The 17,528-nt window shown below is 39.7% G+C and overlaps 1 long non-coding RNA gene across 2 annotated transcripts in view; it reads right to left on the bottom strand.

The window, feature by feature from the left end:
* LOC123333431 overlaps positions 1-17,528 on the bottom strand; it is a 115,038-nt gene that overhangs the window by 59,962 nt on the left and 37,548 nt on the right. For both annotated transcript variants that reach the window (XR_006550805.1, XR_006550806.1), the window contains exon 2: positions 5,419-5,586. This is a non-coding gene — a long non-coding RNA (uncharacterized LOC123333431). The remainder of the gene's footprint in view (positions 1-5,418; positions 5,587-17,528) is intronic.

Raw genomic sequence — 17,528 nt, 5'->3', positions numbered from 1 at the left:
GGGACTTCCCTGGCTGTCCAGTGGTTAAAAATCCACCTGCCAATGCAAGAGACATGGGTTCAAACACTGGTCCGGGAAGATCCCACAACTAAACCAGTGCATCAAAACTATTAAGCCGGTACTCTAGAGCCCGGGAACCACAACTACTGAGCCCATGTGCCACTGCTACTGAAGCCTGCATGCCCTAGATAGAGCCCATGCTCCACAACAAAAAAAAGTCACCACAATGAGAAGCCCATGCACTACAACTAGAGAGTAGACCCACTTGCCACAACTAGAGAAAGCCTGTGCACAGCAACAAAGACCCAGAACAGCAGGAAAAGAAAAAGAAAAAAAAAAAGCAGTGAAGTGCAACCTGTCATACTTCCTTCTTTGCATTTAAATATTAGAAAGATTTGAACAAATATAATATTTGATTTGAGAAATCATCTCAGGCTTTATTCTCCCTTCTCTTCTTTAAGGCTTCTGATTTTCCTCTTGATCATTTTTTTACTACATTTAGTGCAAATCTTATATTCTTCTGGTATATGTTTTAAATAAATAAAATATATCATTTACTTTCCTCCTAATCTTTCTTTTGGAGAAGGAAATGGCAACCCACTCCAGTATTCTTGCCTGGAGAATCCCATGGACAGAGGATCCTGGCAGGCTACAGTCCATGGGGTCACAAAGAATTGGACACAGCTAAGCAACTACCCAACCAGTCCATTCTGAAGGAGATCAGCCCTGGGATTTCTTTGGAGGGAATAATGCTGAAGCTGAAACTCCAGTACTTTGGCCACCTCATGTGAAGAGTTGACTCATTGGAAAAGACTGATGCTGGGAGGGATTGGGTGCAGGAGGAGAAGGGGACAACAGAGGATGAGATGGCTGGATGGCATCAATGACTCAATGGACATGAGTCTGAGTGAACTCCAGGAGTTGGTGATGGACAGGGAGGCCTGGCGTGCTGAGATTCATGGGGTCCCAAAGAGTCAGACACGACTGAGTGACTGAACTGAACTGAACTGAAGCAACTCACACACACACACACACACACACACACACAATCTTTCTTTAATCTTTTATTTTGGTAACTTGTAGCAGGATTGAGAAAGAAATTATTCATTATTGTGTGACTGATACATAACTTGATAGAATTGGCAGTAAGAATGATCAAATCAGGTTGGTACCCTACATGATGATGTCAGAAATTAAGAGTTCTAAGTGCTGATTTTCAGCTTAGATTCAATTAGCATAATTTCTCACCTATACAAAAAAGAAAATCAGAGTAACTGAAAGGCATGTCACTTGTACTCAGCTAAACAGCAGTTTTAAGTTAAATGGCATGTTTTTAGGTTGGGGGAAGTACCTGTAGGAACACCATCTTAGTTCTCTAAAAGGACAGCTCTTTTTTTCCCAAGTCAAACTAATGAAATAATCTCACATAGTTCAACAACAAAAGAACTTGATCCCTTTAAATAGGAGAAAACTCCAGTTTTCTTTTCTATAGAAAAGTAGGAGAGAAATCAAGAACTTAGAGAAGACTGTGTATAAGAGTAAGTGAAAACTCAAATATTTTGCATTAACACATCCAGAACAAACACCCATTTCAGAATTCTTCTAAGGGGCATAATTAAATTGATTTTACATCATCTAAGTAAAATAAACAATGCTGTAACATATAGATAGAAAACCACCACGAGGATTTTTGCCAGTTGATTGAAAAGCAGTTCACATAAAAACATATTATCAGCAAAACAAGAACCCAACAAACTTATTTGTATGAATTGGCCATTTGAAGCTCTGAATTATTAATGTCATTGTGGTCATAGATGCAATGCACTTTTATAAAACCTAAAGAAGACTAAAGGACATCTAAGAGGCTTTTTAAATCTAAAACAGCCAAACTGCTAATCATATATATAAGTAATTGTTAACAGAGTGCCAAAATAATACATCCTTATCAAAATTTATCAAAATTAAACTGTCATTCAAAATAAGAAAGAATTGCAGAGAAAGCTTCCTGTTCATTAAAACACAATGTGTTTTCTGTATAACGAGAAACTGTTCTCTTGTAAAAAGAAATTGGACAGCAGTGCACTGATGACTTGTGGCTCATTTTTTCAGAAATTTTAATAGAAAATGGCACATTTTTCTTATATAACTTAAGATTTGCAGGAATATAATGCCATGTCCATTTCATAATTCACCTTTCCTAATACTTGTTTATATAGACAAATAGAAAATAAAAAGGGACGTGAAATACATAAAGATGGAAATCATGAAAATGCCTGCCTATCTCCCAAAGAAAACTGTTTTGATCTTTGGTTTATTTTCCCTGATTTATTATTATCATCATACATACTGTTTTATAAGCTACTTAAATCATGTTCACGAAAATGTATTTTATGAGCTGTTTCCATATCATTACATCATCATTTTCCTCTACTATATGGAAATCTATTATTTAAATTTAACATAATATATTCAATGAATCTTTTAAAAATATATCTTGGACACTTCACTGGCTTCTCTGACTATCATAGCACAATTATTTTTCCATATGTAACTGCTTCCTTCTGATAATTTCCTCTAAGTGGAATTTTCTCCATCAAAGAGAAAGCACATATTTAAGGCTTTTGACACAATTTACCAATTGGCCTAAAAAAGGCTATACCCATTTACACCTTACTAACAATAAAAGAAAGCATTGTCCTTCCTTTGTGCTCTCTAGCACTGGATATTATTATTATTCCCTTTTAAATCTTGGATCTTATAACACTTGGGTTTTAATTTATGAGTAAGTCTTTCTTACCTAAAGATTAGGGTGGATCTGTACATGAGGTTTATCCAAGAACTCTCTCAGACCTAGTAGCTTACAATGCAAAAAGTATTTTTCACGAGTGAGAATGCAAGTACCAGTCAATGCCTTTTCATCATAAGCTTACTGACTTGACATTACTGCCAAGTTGCCTAACTCATTCCTGGGATATCTGAATACACAGCATATTCCCTATAGTTGGAATAGATTACTAGCCAAACTTCTGTTCTTCCAGGCCCCTAGGGTAAATTGCTGCTTCACAGAACTAAACGATACCCAAGTATCTATAACTTACTTAGCAGTATCCTGATGTCAGAAGGTTGAAGCACTCCACCATAAAGTGCTGTAAAGGAAGAATCTTATTCACTCCTGTGATTTGGAAGAGAAGAACTTAACCTTTATGTTTAAGTACTTCTGATGCATAAATTAAAATGAAACCGCTTACAATTATAAATGAGCGCTATTAAATATAAATTGTGAATGTCAGGGCTGAAAACCATTTAAATCAACTATGAATATTTCCATCCTTCTAAAGGTATTAACTAAACCCTTTCTTTATCATGATTAGAGGTCATCAAGCAAACAGATTTACCTTGATTCTATAATTCTACAACAACAAAAAGCCCCACTAGGTTTTTGTGACAACGAAGATAGGAAATGGGAAGTATGCCCTTAAATACCAACTCCTAATTGCAAAGATGCGAATATGCAAATCTAATGACATACATTTAAAGATTAGGTATTAATTGAGTCTGCCTGATATAAATTGCACAATCAATTCTTTTATTAGAAGTGATCATCACTTTCCATTTTAGCACTTGGTAATAACTGACAAAATATCACAGGTTCTCCCTTGCTCTGAGATTTCCCAAGATGACATTACAGCTTGCACAGATTAGATATCTTTGTCCTGCACTCTACAGCCATCAGAATATGTGCTAATACTTTACTTGAAAGGAATGAAAAAGTGATCAAATTAATCTGACCTCTTAATCACTGGGCTTTTAAATAGACTCAGGGCTATACATCCTAACTGACTAACAGGCAGTAAGAAATGATCAGATGGCAGAACAGGCTCTTTCATATATAAATTACAGATTTTTTTTTTTTTTTTTTTGGAGACTTGCACATCTTTGTTTCTGCTTCACTGATACCATATACAAGCATCTGAGAATTCTTGGCATCCTTCTACACTCTCCAATACCTGTTCTTACAGTGAATTTTGGATACCAACTGTGATGGTTAATTCTATATGTCAACTTGACAGGGCTAAGCAATGCTGGTAAATGCTGGTAAAACATTATTTCTGGGTGAGTCTGTAAAAGTGTTTCTGAAAGAGATAAGCACTTTAACTGGTGAACTGAGGAGAGCAGAGAGCCCACTCCAAAGTGGATGGGCAGCATCCACTCTATCAAGGGCCCAAAGAGAACAAACAGGAGGAGGGAGAACAAATTCATCTCTCTGACTCTCTCCTGCCCTCCAACATTGGCAATCCTGATTCTTGGTCCTTGGGACTTAGATTTAATTATGCCAATAGTTTTCCTGCTTATCCAGCTTGTAAACAGCAGACTATAGATCTTCTTAGCTTCCATAGTCATATGAGCCAATTCCTAAAGTAATTATCTCTCTAGGATAGATGGATACATGCATACATAGATACATAGAAAGACACAGAGAGAGATCCTATTGAGATGTTGATATATCACATAGAGAGAGAGAGGATAGATACAGACATAGACATAGATCCTATCGATTCTGTTTCTCTGGAAAAGCCTATCCTAACATACAGACTTATTCTCAGTTCAGCATAATATACTCTACCTTACAAGGAGGAAAGAACATTCATTATAGATAGTAATTCTGTGCGGCAAGATGCAGTAGAAGATGCAAAAATGCACAAGAACATCTGGAACTTGACAGATCTGAATTTAATTCTGGATCTGAAATCTATTAGCTGTATGATCCAGAAAGCTACCTCACCCCCTCAAACCTCATGTTCTGGTCTGTGAAGTCAGAAAGCAAGCACACCACATGATGGGATGATTAAATGAGGTAGTTTATGCAAAACATTTCAGGCACAGAAAGGGTGTGCTAGTGACACCTCCACCTTTGTGGTCCTCAAGGAGCTTCGATCTGAGGGAGGGGGGGATGCTGGAGAGAAAAGCTGGGAAATAAGACACGTTCTTAAGTAAATATGGCTGTAATTGAACTCAAATTACACTCAGATGAGCAAAGAAAAAAGAATCTTTGTTTTCTCTGATGATCCCCACAAGTCTCCTACCCATCAGGGTAACAAGGAAAAAAGGGAAATGAAAGCTAAACTTGATCATTTACAGTGTGCCAATCCCTTCAGGCTTAATTTGTGTCTTTGAATGACTTGGTCTCTTTAAAACAGATACTTCCCTTTTACCTGCCATTCTTCTCACCATGACATGACAGTCGGGTCCACATGTCTTCATGGTGGTGGAGGGGAGGTGGTTGCCTCAGAGCCTTCCCAGGTCATTCAGATCATTGCTAGTCTCTGCTTCAGAGTACTTGTCTACACTGCCTCCTGGATCACTAAGACATGATCAGACCCTTATGGTCATTTAAGCACTGTAGTGGAATCCACTCACCTTTAGAGTCCTTATTGCTATCATTTGACTCAGCCACGAAGTGTCCTTATCAGTAGCCTCTTGTTCTGACTCCAGACCTCAACTGGTTCAGCATTTCTTGGTCCACAAGTTTCCTCAATGGAATGTATGGACTTTCTGTCCATTTGCACCCTCTTCACATCTCATCACCTATAATGAAAAGGAGATCTTTTTTGGGTGTTAGTTCTAGAAGGTCTTATAGGTCTTCATAGAACCGTTCAACTTAAGCTTCTTCAGCATTACTGGTCAGAGCATAGACTTGGATTACCATGATACTGAATGTTTTGCCTTGAAAACGAACAGAGAACATTCTGTTGTTTTTGAGATTGCATCCAAGTACTGCATTTCAGACTCTTTTGTGGACTATGATAGCTACTCCATTTCTTCCAAGGGATTCTTGCCCACAATAGTAGATATAATGGTCATCTGAGTAAAATTCCCCCATTCCAGTCCATTTTAGTTCACTGATTCCTAAAATGTCAGTGTTTACTCTTGCCATCTCCTGTTTGACCACTTCCAATTTGCCTTGATTCATGGACCTAGCATTACAGGTTCCTATGCAATATTTCTCTTTACAGCATTAGACTACTTCCAGTCACATCCACAACTGGGTGTTGTTTTTGCTTTGGCTCCATCCCTTCATTCTTTCTGGAGTTATTTCTCCACTGAGCAGTAGTATATTAGGCAGCTACCAACCTGGGGAGTTCATCTTTCACCGTGCTATCTTTTTGCCTTTCCATACTGTCCTTTTTATTATAGGGGCTGCTGCTGCTGCTAAGTTGCTTCAGTTGTGTCTGACTCGGTGCGACTCTGTGGACTGCAGTCTACCAGGCTTCTCCATCCATGGGATTCTCCAGGCAAGAACACTGGAGTGGGTTGCCATTTCCTTCTCCAATGCATGAAAGTGGAAAGTGAAAGTGAAATTGCTCAGTCATGTCTGACTCTAAGCGACTCCATGGACTGCAGCCCACCAGGCTCCTCCATCCATGGGATTTTCCAGGCAACAGTACTGGAGTGTGCAGGAGTGCAAAAGTAGGAAGACAAGAAATACCTGGAGTAACAGGAAAATTTGGCATTGGAGTGCAGAATGAAGCAGGGTAAAGGCTAATAGAGTTTCTCCAAGAAAATGCACTTGTCATAGCAAACACCCTCTGACAATAACACAAGAGAAGACTCTACGCATGGATATCACTAGATGGTCCATATCAAAATCAGACTGACTATATTCTTTGCAGCCAAAGGTGGAGAAGCTCTATACAGTCAGAAAAAATAAGATCAGGAGCTGTCTGTGACTCAGATCATGAACTGTTTATTGCCAAATTCAGACTTAAATTGAAGAAAGTAGGGAAACCACTAGAGCACTCAGTTCAGTTCCGTTCAGTCACTCAGTCGTGTCTGACTCTTTGCGACCCCATGAATTGCAGCACACCAGGCCTCCCTGTCCATCACCAACTTCACTCAAACTCACGTCCATCAAGTTGGTGATGCCATCCAGCCATCTCATCCTCTGTCATCCCCTTCTCCTCCTGACCCCAATCCCTCCCAGCATCAGAGTCTTTTCCAATGAGTCAACTCTTCCCATGAGGTGGCCAAAGTACTGGAGTTTCAGCTTTAGCATCATTCCTTCCAAAGAACACCCAGGACTGATCTCCTTTATGATGGACTGGTTGGGTCTCCTTGCAGTCCAAGGGACTCTCAAGAGTCTTCTCCAACACCACAGTTCAAAAGCATCAGTTCTTCGGTGCTCAGCCTTCTTCACAGTCCAACTCTCACATCCATACACGACTACTGGAAAAACCATAGCCTTGACTAGACGGACCTTTGTTGGCAAAGTAATGTCTCTGCTTTTGAATCTGTTATCTAGGTTGATCATAACTTTCCTTCCAAGGAATAAGCGTCTTTTGATTTCATGGCTGCAATCACCATCTGCAGTGATTTTGGAGCCCCAAAAAAATAAATTCTGACACTGTTTCCCCATCTATTTCCTACGAAGTGATGGGACCAGATGCCATGACCACTCAGGTATGACCTAAATCAAATCCCTTACGATTATACAGTGGAAGTGACAAATAGAACCAAGGGATTAGATGTGATAGACAGAGTACTTGAGGAACTATGGACGGTGGTTTGTGACATTGTACAGGAGGCAACTACCAAGATCATGCCCAAGAAAAAGAAAGGCAAAAAGGCAAAATGGTTGTCTGGGGAGGCCTTAGAAATAGCTGTGCAAAGAAGAGAAGCAAAAGGCAAAGGAGAAAGGAAAGATATACCCATTTGAATGCAGAGTTCCAAAGAATAGCAAGGAGAAATAAGAAAGCCTTCCTCAGCGATCAATGCAAAGAAATAAAGGAAAACAATAGAATGGGAAAAACTATAGATCTCTTCCAGAAAATTAAAGATACCAAGGGAACATTTCATGTAAAGATGGGCACAATAAAGTACAGAAATGGTATGGACCTAACAGAAGCAGAAGATATATAGAAGAGGTGGCAAGAATACACAGAAGAACTATACAAAGACGACCTTCATGACCCAGATAATCATAATGGTGTGATCACTGACCTAGAGCCAGACATCCTGGAATTCAAAGTCAAGTGGGCCTTAGGAAGCATCACTACAAACAAAGCTAGCAGAGGTGATGAAATTCCAGTTGAGCTCTTGCAAATCCTAAAGATGATGCTGTGAAAGTGCTACACTCAATATGCTAGCAAATTTGAAAAGCTCAGCAATGGCCACAGGACTGAAAAAAGTCAGTTTTTATTCCAATCTGAAAGAAAGGCAATGCCAAAGAATGCTCAAACTACTGCACAATTGCACTCATCTCACACGCTAGCAAAGTAATGTTCAAAATTCTCCAAGTGAGGCTTCAATAGTATGTGAACCATGAGCTTCCAGATGTTCAAGCTGGATTTAGAAAAGGCAGAGGAACAAGAGATCAAATTGCCAACATCCGCTGGATCATGGAAAAAGCAAGAGAGTTCCAGAAAAACATCTATTTCTGCTTTATTGACTATGCAAAAACCTTTGGCTGTGTGGATCACAACAAACTGTGGAAAATTCTGAAAGAGGTGGGACTACCAGACCACCTGACCTGCCTCTTGAGAAATCTGTATGCAGGTCAGGAAGCAACAGTTAGAACTGGATATGAAACAACACACTGGTTCCAAATCAGGAAAGGAGTCCACCAAGGCTGTATATTGTCATCCTGCTTATTTAACTTATATGCAGAGTACATCATGAGAAATGCTGGACTGGATGAAGCACAAGCTGGAATCAAGATTTCCGGGAGAAATATCAATAACCTCAGATATGCAGATGACACCACCCTTACAGCAGAAAGCAAAGAAGAAATAAAGAGCCTCTTGATGAAAGTGAAAAAGGAAAGTGAAAAGGTTGGTTTAAAACTCAACATTCAGAAAACTAAGATCATGGCATCTGGACCCATCATTTCATGGCAAATAGACGGGGAAACAATGGAAACAGTGACAAACTTTATTTTGGGGGGCTCCAAAATCACTGCCAATGGTGACTGCAGCCATGAAATTAAAAGATGCTTGCTCCTTGGAAGAAAAGTTATGACCAACCTGATAGTATATTAAAAAGTAGAGACATTATTTTGCCAACAAAAGTCCACCTAGTCAAAGCTATGTTTTTTTCAGTGGTCATGTATGGATATGAGAGTTGGACTATAAAGAAAGCTGAGTGCCAAAGAATTGATGCTTTTGAACTGTGGTGTTGGAGAAGACTCTTGAGAGTCCCTCGGACAGCAAGAAGATCCAACCAATCCATCCTAAAGGAAATCAGTCCTGAATGTTCATTGGAAGGATGGATGCAGAAGCTGAAATTCCAATATTTTGGCCACTTGATGCAAAGAACTGACTCACTGGAAAAGACCCTGATGCTGGGAAAGATTGAAGGCAGGAGGAGAAGCGGACGACAGAGGATAAGATGGTTGGATGGCATCACTGACTCATGGACGTGAGTTTGAGTAACCTCTGGGAATTGGTGATGGACAGGGAAGCCTGGAGTGCTACAGTCCATGGGGTTGCAAAGAGTTGGACATGACTGAGCAACTGAACTGAACTGAACACATGTCATGGGGATCCAGTAGCCTCAGCTCAGGCTTATCTGCATAGCTCACTCCCTCTGCCAGTGTGTTCTGCCCTCTGAAAGGCATGAGGTACATGGCCAATAGGAGGCTTCCCCTTGGAGTTGGGAAGTAACGCCAATAGTCCATTCCTGCCCAGTGACTCAGCATCCATAATGTCCTCAGGAATCTTCATAAACTCCTTTGGATGTTATTACCCTCTCTCTGTACCCCTTACCCTTCCAGGATTCTAGCCTGAGAAGGAGAAGACAAGGTGACCCAAGTCTGACCTCAGTGCGCTACCCCTAATCTCTCTCTCTTCTCTTTCCAAAATCAGGATAGAGGAATCCAGCTTTTCTTGCATCATCCTGTTTGGTAGATCTCTTTTACATCAGGAGAAGGGGACGAGAGAGGATGTGATGGTTGGATGATATCACTAACTTGATGGACATGAGTTTGATCAAGCTCCAGCAGTTAGTGATGGACAGGGATGCCTGGTGTGCTGCAGTCCATGGGGTTGCAAAGAATTGGACTCGACAGAGCAACTGAACTGAACTAAACTTCCTTCTTCCCTTTCTTTGGGAACTTGATAGTAGATAGGATAAACGGAGAGAAGCTGATCTGCCAATAAGGGAATGTAAGCCAGAAGCTATTTAGAAAGTAGTTTCATGTTGGAGTAGTAATAATAATAAAAAGTATAATGTGATAAGTGTGGTATGATAAACAGAAATCTAGAGTTCAGAAATCAGCAGTAATTTTTGGCACATTACAAACACTGCAAATATTATATCACAGGTAACCAGACACATAGAGTCTATCTCTGTCCATCTTCGAAAATAATGTCCCATTCAGAAAGCCCCAAGCTCTAGATACTCATTTTACACACCTTTAAGCCCAAATATGCCCTGGCCCAGATCCACTTCTGGTTGTGTGGTTTAACTGTGGTTACCAAATAGTGCATTGCTTACAAATTGAAGGTTTGTAGCAACTGTGTCCAGCAAGTCTATAGGCACCATTTTTCCAACAATATAATTTTTTCATTAAGACATATACCTTGTTATTTTTAGACATAATGCTATTACGTACTTAACAGACTACAGTATAGTGTAGAAATAACTTTTATATGCATTGGGAAACCAAAAAATTGTGTGACTCACTCTATTGCAATACTCACTTTATTGCAGTGGTCTGGAACCAAACCTGCAATATCTCTGAGGTATGACTGCATTGTGAAGAATCACATTTGTCCTAATCTGCTTCGACCTCTGGTCAGGGTCTCTATTTTCTAGAGTCATCATGCAATTCCAATTCAGGAAAGAGTAGCTCTTGTCTGCAAACTCAGATTCTACAGTAACCAAGTAACTAGCCACAGCGATGAATAGCTTTTTTCCTGTCCATAAGATTCTTGACTCTGTTCGCTTTTCTCTTTACCCAGCTGTCTTCAGCCTCCAGTAGTTGCCTGTGTTCCTCTTTACATCGAATAAGCCTGAATTTGTAATCATTCTCTCTATAATTAGATGAAGGTTGATACTGTTTTGACAAGAGAAATTCAACAACAGCTACAATATTTCACCATTCATCCCTTCGTTCAACAAATATTTATTAAGAGCCTACTCTAGGCCAGGCACTGTTTTGGGGGGTTAATAATATCCTAACCTTTCTGGGCTTATTCTCTTGTAGGCAGAAGAGTAACTTATTTCTATGCTTATCCAAATAAAACCTTTTAAGTAGGAATGTTATGCTAGAACTAGGTGTTGTTTTTTGTTTTTTATCTATACTATTTAATTGTGACAAGTAACCACATTTAAGAATTCTGATTTTTCTCTTTACTGTATTTTAAGTATTTAATTATACAGTAAGAATACTGACTTATGTATCACTTTCTGCTTAAATTAAGGTCTCTGGGGTAACTTAGTAGAAAACATTTATTGAAAACATAGGATGAAAGTATCAGTTCAGTTCAGTCACTCAGTCGTGTCCGAATCTTTGCGACCCCATGAATCACAGCACGCCAGGCCTCCCTGTCCATCACCTACTCCCGGAGTTCACCCAGACTCACGTCCATTAAGTCAGTGATGCCATCCAGCCATTTCATCCTCTGTCATCCCCTTCTCCTCCTGCGCCCAGTCCCTCCCAGCATCAGAGCCTTTTCCAGTGAGTCAACTCTTCACATGAGGTGGCCAAAGTACTGGAGTTTCAGCTTTAGCATCATTCCTTCCAAAGAAATCCCAGGGCTGATCTCCTTCAGAATGGACTGGTTGGATCTCTTTGCAGTCCAAGGAACTCTCAAAAGTCTTCTCCAACACCACAGTTCAAAAACATCAATTCTTCAGCGCTCAGCTTTCTTCACAGTCCAACTCTCACATCCATACATGACCACTGGAAAAACCATAGCCTTGACTTAGACCGACATTTGTTGGCAAAATAATGTCTTTGCTTTTGAATATGCTATCTAGGTTGGTCATAACTTTCCTTCCAAGCAGTAAGCTTCTTTTAATTTCATGGCTGCAGTCACCATCTGAAGTGATTTTGGAGCCCAAAAAAATAAAGTCTGACACTGTTTCCACTGTTTCCCCATCTATTTCCCATGAAGTGATGGGACTGGATGCCATGATCTTCGTTTTCTGAATGTTGAGCTTTAAGCCAACTTTTTCACTCTCCACTTTCACTTTCATCAAGAGGCTTTTTAGTTGTTCACTTTCTGCCATAAGGGTGGTGTCATCTGCATATCTGAGGTTACTGATATTTCTCCTGGCAATCTTGATTCCAGCTTATGTTTCTTCCAGTCCAGCATTTCTCATGATGTACTCTGCATATAAGTTAAATAAGCACAGTGACAATATACAGCCTTGGTGGACTCCTTTCCTGATTTGGAACCAGTCTATTGTTCCATGTCCAGTTCTAACTGTTGCTTCCTGACCTGCATACAGATTTCTCAAGAGGCAGGTCAGGTGGTCTGGTATTCCCATCTCTTTCAGAATTTCCCACAGTTTCTTGTGATCCACACAGTCAAAGGCTTTGGCATAGTCAATAAAGCAGAATTAGATGTTTTTCTGGAACTCTTTTGCTTTTTCCATGATCCAGAGGATGTTGGCAATTTAATCTCTGGTTCCTCTGCCTTTTCTAAAACCAGCTTGAACATCAGGAAGTTCACAGTTCACATATTGCTTTAGCCTGGCTTGGAGAATTTTGAGCATTACTTTACTAGCGTGTAAGATGAGTGCAATTGTGCGGTAGTTTGAGCATTCTTTGGCATTGCCTTTCTTTGGGATTGGAATGAAAACTGACCTTTTCCAGTCCTGTAGCCACTGCTGAGTTTTCCAAATGTGCTGGCATATTGAGTGCAGCACTTTCACCGCATCATCTTTCAGGATTTGAAATAGCTCAACTGGAATTCCATCACCTCCACTAGCTTTGTTCGTAGTGATGCTTTCTAAGGCCCACTTGACTTCACATTCCAGGATGTCTGGCTCTAGGTCAGTGATCACACCATTGTGATTATCTGGGTCATGAAGACTTTTTTGTACAGTTCTTCTGTGTATTCTTGCCACCTCTTCTTGATATCTTCTGCTTCTGTTAGGTCCATACCATTTCTGTCCTTTATCGAGCCCATCTTTGCATGAAATTGTTCCCTTGGCATCTCTAATTTTCTTGAAGAGATCTCTAGTCTTTCCCATTCTGTTGTTTTCCTCTATGTCTTTGCATTGATCATTGAGGAAGGCTTTCTTATCGCTCCTTGCTATTCTTTGGATCTCTGGATTCAGATGCTTACATCTTTCCTTTTCTCCTTTGCTTTTCGCTTCTCTTCTTTTCACAGCTATTTGTAAGGCCTCCCCAGACAGCCATTTTGCTTTTTTGCATTTCTTTTCCATGGGGATGGTCTTGATCCCTGTCTCCTGTACAATGTCACAAACATCATTCCATAGTTAAGGCACTCTATCTATCAGATATAGTCCCTTAAATCTATTTCTCACTTCCACTGTATAATCATAAGGGATTTGATTTAGGTCATACCTGAATGGTCTAGTGGTTTTCCCTACTTTCTTCAATTTAAGTCTGAATTTGGTAATAATGAAGGTATAACATGCCTATATTCTATAGGCAATCAAAGACTAAGAGGGAGACCAGTATTTACATTTATTTTCAACTGTTTAAAATTCTTGACAGAAAAAAAAAAATGGAAACTTTCCTCCAAACATTAGTATTAAAGTAAGCATGCTCACTTTCACCACTAGTATTCAATATTTTCCTGGAAATTCTAGCCAGAGAAATTATATAAGAAAAAAAGAATAAAAGAAGAATTGAAAAAGAAGAAATAAAACCATCTCTATTTGCAGATGACTTGATCCTCTTGATCCTATATAGACATACTCATGAAGAATGCACAAGAAGCTATTTGTACTAATAAACAAAGTCAGCAAAATTACAAGGTATAAGATCAATACACAAAAATCCATTGTGTTTCTATACATCTGAACAATTTGAAAGAATTGAAGGAGGCAATTCTATTTATAGTAGGAATAAATCCTTCCTAGTTTCCCTGGTGGCTCAGAGGGTAAAGTGTCTGCCTGCAATGCTGGAGACCTGGGCTCAATCCCTGGGTTGGAAAGATCCCCTGGAGAAGGAAATGACACTCCAGTATTCTTGCCTGGAAAATCCCATGGATGGAGAAGCCTGGTGGGCTGCAGTCCATGGGGTTGCAAAGAGTCGGACACAACTGAACAACGTCACTTCTTCACTTCAACCTTTCTGGAGCTTACTTTCTAGTACTAACAATAAATAAGCAGATAAATGATTGACTGGTTGATAGATGATTAGGCAGCTCTCAGTGCCATAATGGAAAATAAGGAGAAAGAATGACAGGGTCGGGATGGTGTTACTTTGTTTTGGACAGGATAGTCTTGGAAGACCTTTATGATAAGGGACATTGAGCAGAGGCTTTAAAAGATAAGAGAACAAGTCAAGTGATTATCTTGGGGAACAACACACTGGCAAAGCAGGAACAGTTGCCAAGAGTTTGAGGAGGAAAAGCTTTGGTATGTTCTAGAAATGCAAAGAGTATCAATATATCTAGAGCAGGAGGAAGAAGCAGGAAGAGAGGAAGGATATACAGTCAGAGAGGTAATGAGGGGGAGACCACATCAGTTCTCAAAGGCTGTGGTAAGGATATTATTCCAAGTTACCTGTCCATTTGGAAAGTTTTGAGAGGATTTGACTTATATGTTTTTAAAAAATTAGTTTCTGAGCTGAAAATAGACAATCAAGAGGCTAAGAGTGTAAACAAAAAGGCAATTAAGAGGCAAGACTGGAACTGTCCAAGCAAGATATGTTGGTTGGGACTTGGGCAGAAGTAGAGGACAGAGGCAAAGTATTTGTTTACCTGGAATGTGATCAAAAGAGAGAAATCAAAAGTGACTTCTGGGTTTTCAGCCTGAGCAACTAGAGGAGTGAATTGTCATTTACCACGAGGGGAAGCTAGAGAGAAGTTGGTTGGGAAATTCATTTTTTAAGATATTTTAATTTATGATATTAAAAAGTGGAGACATTACTTTGCTGACAAAAGTCTGTATAATTAAAGTTATGGTTTTTCCAGTAGTCATGTATGAATGTGAGAGCTGGACCATAAAGAAGGCTGAGCCTCAAAGAATTGATGCTTTCGAACTGCGGTGCTGGAGAAGACTCTTGAGAGTCCCTTGGACTGCAAGGAGATCAAACCAGTCAATCTTAAAGGAAATCAATCCTGAATATTCATTGGAAGGACTGATGCTGAAGCTGAAGCTCCAATACTTTGGCCACCTGATGTGAAGAGCCAACTCATTAGAAAAGACCCTGCTGCTGGCAAAGATTGAAGGCAGGAGGAGAAAGGGACGACAGAGGATGAGATGGTTGGATGGCATCACTGACTCATGGACATGAGTTTGAGGAAGCTCTGGGAGTTGGTGATGGACAGGGAAGCCTGGTATCCTGCAGTCCGTGGGGTCGCAAAGAGTCAGACTCAACTGAGCAACTAAACAACTGCTCTCCCTGGTGGCTCAGATGGTAAAGAATCCACCTTCGGTGCAGGATACCTGGGTTTGATCCCTAGGTCAGGAAGATCCCCTAGGGAAGGAAATGGCTACCCACTCCAGTATTCTTGCCCAGAGAATCCCATGGACAGAGGAGCCTGGTGGGCTACAGTCCATGCGGTTACAAAGAGCCAGTCATGACCGAGCAACTAAGCACACACGCACCACTCTCCAAGGCACTGCTATTGAATAGATACACTATGAGTCCTTCCTTCTAACATTTACATCTTGTGTAATCCCCCTCTCCTTGATTATGGACTGGACCTAGTGATATCTTATAATAAATAAAATATTACAAAAGAAATTCTGAGATTAAGTTATAAAAGATAGATTTTTGTGTTGCTAACCTTCTCTCTCTAGTGCTCCTTACATGCTTCCCTTGATGAAGAGGGCCACTTGGCAAAGAACTGAAAGTGACCTCTAGCCAACCAGTCAATGAAGAACTAAGACTCTCAGTCCAGCTGTCCTTGAGTAAACAATTCATTCAATAACTGTGTGAGTTAACTTGAAAGCAGATACTTCCCCAGTCAAATTTTCAGGTAAGACCATAAATCTGAGATCAACACTTTGATTGCAGTTTCTCAGAGACTATGAACCAGAGGACCTAATGAAGCCATAACTAGATTCCTGATCCATAGAAACTATGAAATGCTGTGTGTGTTTTTAAGCCACTAAATTTTGGGTCATGTTACTCAGAAATAGATGGCAAACACATTAGGAAAATAAGATAATACAGAAATCATCATAGTACAAATCACCATCTACTGAAGTTCCCTTCTTCCCCTGTTTTGGGAATCTATGAAAAGCACTTAGCATGAATTATATTGTCCTTGAGTTAACTTTCCTCAGGGATAGCTACAGTTTGAGTCTTATCTAAAATTGAAGAAAGAAAACAATTAGTGAACAAGTCAGAAAAAATTTTTTGGATAAAAAGACTCTCCTGGCACCTCTGAATTAACACTGCAGAAGATAGCCAAAGATTCTGGTCCTGGTTTAAGTACTTTAAATCATCTCATTTGTTTTGAAACTCCTCTTTTCTCTCCTGCTGACTTTTCAGCAATTCCATCCCCACTTTAGTGACATAACTCTAATTTAAGCTTCTTTCAAAACCCATTATGGTTTCTGCTTCACTGCCCTTGAATGCTGTTGAATTAAGATACCAACATAATTAATGGACCACCTTGGATGTGATGTCCAGTCACATTTCCTTTGGAAATTAAGACTGCTATCAGAATTCACTGACATTTATAAATTAGTTAAGAAATAACAAACAGACAGACATACAGAAATAGTTAAAAATATTTGTTCACATAATAGGCTTTAAATAGTTTCCTTTAAAAAATATTTAAATGGGCTGTGATGATTAACTTTATGTGTCAACTTGACTGGGCTAAGGGGTGACCAAATAGCTGATATTTCTGGGTGTGTCTGAGAGGGTATTTCCAGAAGAGATTAACTACTACAAATAACCAAAAACTTGGTAGCTTAAAACATCAGAAATTTATTTTCTCACAATTCTGAAGGCCAGAAGTCTGTAATCAAGGTGTCAGCAGGGTAACACTGCACTCCTGTAGGAAGTTTTAGGGGAGAATCTGTTCTCTGCTTCCTTCCGCTTCTGATGACTGCAGATTTCCCTTAGCTTACAGACACATCACTCCAGTCTCTGCCTCCATCTTTACCCTACCTTCTCCTCTGTGTGCCTAAGGCTTCTTTAATGTCATTCTCCAATCTCCCTCTTCTTCTCTCTTATAAGAACATCATTCAGTAGAGCCTACCCAGTACCTAAGGTGATCATCTTATCTCAAGATCCTTAACCACATCTGCAGAGACATTTTTTTCTAAAATAAGATAATATTTACAGGTTCCAGGGATTAGGATGTATGTGTGTATATACATATATATATACACACATACATCCTGGGGCCATTATTCAGCCCACA

This window comes from Bubalus bubalis, chromosome 4, assembly GCF_019923935.1.
Source record: "Bubalus bubalis isolate 160015118507 breed Murrah chromosome 4, NDDB_SH_1, whole genome shotgun sequence".
In the NCBI taxonomy this organism is placed as follows: Eukaryota; Metazoa; Chordata; class Mammalia; order Artiodactyla; family Bovidae; genus Bubalus; species Bubalus bubalis.
The sequence above is the reverse complement of the archived record's forward strand: the minus strand, read 5'-3'. Positions and strand labels throughout refer to the sequence as shown.